Consider the following 3,181-nt stretch of genomic DNA (forward strand, 5'->3'; position numbering starts at 1 on the left):
GTGTGCGTGCATGTGCATATTTGCTGTAGCGGTAGTTCATAGATGTGCAGCGAGGAGGAGGAGAGCCTGTGGGTGTAGGAGTCTACTTGACCCTTGAGGTGTCTGTCCCCTGTTCTTTTTTTGTGGAGTAACACCAGCTTGCTTGGAGCAGTCTTCTAAAGCTCTCTGTGGCCACTGTTTGGAATCTCTTAGGGTGGGACCTACTCTTGATTGTCCTGTGGATCTCCTTTGATTGAGATAGAGGCCCATTTGTTCTTGAGGTGCTCTGTTGCCAACATAGTCATCTAGGTCTCATGGGGCATCTGTCTGAACAAGCTGGCCTAAGAATCAAGGTGTTGTGTTGATTGTGTGACGCTAGAATATCCTATCTAGAAAGCCTCTTGAGGTCTTGGGGTTGGGTAGGGTGGGGGTGGTGATTGGTAGTAACTAATTCTGGCATCCTTCAAAGAGGATGGGAACCGCGTTCATCCTCAGCGGGCACATTTCTTCCTTGTGTGGTCATCCTTCCAGCATTGACGAGTTCAATTCCTCATCCCAGAAGGCTTTCTTCTTCTTTCTTCCTTCTGTTCTTTCTGATTAGGTTGGTGTTAATTTGTACCTTGTTCTGTTCAGAAGAGGTACCTTGAGCACTTCACATTACTTGTCCTCAATACGCCACACACAGCCTTTGCAACTAACTTTGCAGCCATTGCTTACACACAGCTGGGGCTCAGATCATTTCAGAGAAGTGTTGGGACGGGAAGCCTCCACGCTCCAGGAGTGACTTAATTCTGCAGACAGTTCTGTGCTTGGCAATCACATCTGGAATGCTGAGCATGGCCAGTTACTTTCCCGCTACTACTGAAGTTAAATTTGCATGGTACCGCTCAGCTGTTTCCTATGCATGCCCATATTAAGTATGCAAACAGCTCTTGCAAGCTACAGTAAAATACACTATGGCAAGGATAGGCACCCCGTTTTCCTTCTGATGCTTCTAAGTTGCAGCTCCCAGCTTCCCTTGCTGTGGGCCGCGTCACCTCAGCATGGCAGAGTGCTGTCTGGAGGCTGCAGCTCAGGCATCCTGGGCTGTGTTGCAAGAATTCGGGTTGGGGGTCTCTGTCCAAGCTGCACTGGGTGCGTCTGAGGAGCCCACGGCCTTTGTTCCCTGCTTTGGTGGGCCCCCAAAGCTTCCTTTCTGTGACCCTGGGCTGACTTCTGTGGGTGTAAAACTTAGCTGTGAAATTCTTCAAAGAAAGGAGGCAGCTTCTCTCGTGGTCAGTTATGTTTGTCTTTCTAAGCAAGAGAACCGATGCAGCTTTTACCCCAGACCCATCCTGACCCACGTTTCCTCGCGTGGCTCCATGAACATGGTCAGCCCCTGGCAGGTCCTGCACTGGGAGTGCCGGCCACCTCCCCATGGCCCAGGAAGGCAGAGCGTCATCCTGGCCAGGGGGAGCTGGCGGTTCGGCTACAGCCTGCAGAGTCACTTAGGAGGGGCCTAGGGAAGGCCCCGGGCAGGCCCATTGGGCCCCGCTGCCCAGGACAGGCCTGATCTGACTTCTGCTTAGCCATTCCGGAAACCCCCTCGGGGCCAGAAGGCGTTTGTGCTTGGAAATTCCAGCTGGAGTTACGTGTGTGGCCCCTATTAATCCACTGATGGGTCCAACATAACCGCACAAGCAACTAAAATTTAGTTTTAATCTTTGGTGAGTTGACAGGAGGGTTTTTCTTCACTGGGGGGAAAGACACACTGACCCGAGAGCTGAACCTGAGAGACCTAAAGAGGAGGACGGAGTTTGCCACACGTGGAAGTTGTGGAAATTCCTGAGGGCCCTGGAAGCATTTCTGAGCTCAGCCGGTCCCCTCGCCTTTGATTCCGCCGTCTCCAGAAGGGGCAGCCGGAGATTCCACCGCCGTGAAGCCCCAGCTCACCTTTGGCTAAAACTAGATGCTCAACCCGATGAGTCAACCCGAGTTGTGTGTGAGGAGCTGCATGCGTTCCTCTCCTTCCCCGCTGCTGACTTTGATATGTGATCAGAGTTTCCGTCTTTTTTTTAAATCTCTACAATCCGCTGGGGGGGAGGCTGTGTCTCCTTCCAGAAGGGGTTTTAACTTATTTCAGAGCAAGTCGTACTCTCACACAGTTACGGAAAATAAATAAACATACGTGAAAATTATACGTCTTAAATATAAAAATACAAAACTTTTATTAAAGGAAAGGACTTCTTCTCAAACCTATGTTCCCTAACCTACTAATTGTCACTTTTTACATTATTATCATGTTATTTAAATGTCACATGTTCCGGAACGTACTCCCTTTCACAAAAATTTCAAACTTCAGCCCCCCCCCCCCCCCGCCATGAAAAGATAATGGCAAAATCTTCCTCAAGTGGAGCTAGAATTCGGTCCTTGCACAGATATATATGGATCATGTTTTTAGCGATAATATGGAAATGATTTACCACTGTTTCCTTTGGATGCATTTTTTCAACTCCCTAGTCCAAAATCACCAAACTGCAGAACATCTGGCTGGGAGAGACTGGGGGCCAGTTTAGTCCAGCTGCCCACCCAGTGCAGTCCTGGGACTCCCGCGTCTGAGCCTCGATTCCCCTCCAGGATCAAACCTGGTTTCTCCTGGGCTGTCCAAGTCCCTGAGACCCTCAGGCTAAAGTGTGATGATTCCTCCCCCCCCCTAGCTCTTCTTCTCAAGCAAGACAGCTGATAATAATGAGCAAAATGTCCGGTTTCCCAGATTTATCCACCTGCCTGGAGATATGGACTGACCCGTCTTCCCTAAAATGTTCTTCTACCCTGTCTAAAACGATGAGAAATGCTCTCTGCTGCAGATGGCTCAGGCCAGAGAACTTCCAACCAGCGCATCGTGGAAGTTAACAGAATGAGAGAGTCAGAAGGGACCTTGGAGGTCTTCCAGTCCAACCCCTGCTCAAGCAGGAGACCTTATACCATTTCTGACAAATGGCTGTCCGATCTCCAGGTTCTGCTGAGTCACTTGAAGCGAAGAGATTCAGTGAGGATTTCAGAAGCAGGATGGGCAAGGATTGGTTGCCCCCTCTCACCCCCTCTGCAGGCCTGCCCCCTCCCCATCTTCCCAGCACTTTCCCCCTTCCCTGCCACCCTCAGCATCTCCCAGAGACCCCACCCAGTTTTGTCTTCCACCTGTCAACCCTGCTGCTTTCTGCAT

This window comes from Protobothrops mucrosquamatus, unplaced genomic scaffold (assembly GCF_001527695.2).
Source record: "Protobothrops mucrosquamatus isolate PMUCROS unplaced genomic scaffold, P.Mucros_1.0 scaffold_278, whole genome shotgun sequence".
NCBI lineage: Eukaryota > Metazoa > Chordata > Lepidosauria > Squamata > Viperidae > Protobothrops > Protobothrops mucrosquamatus.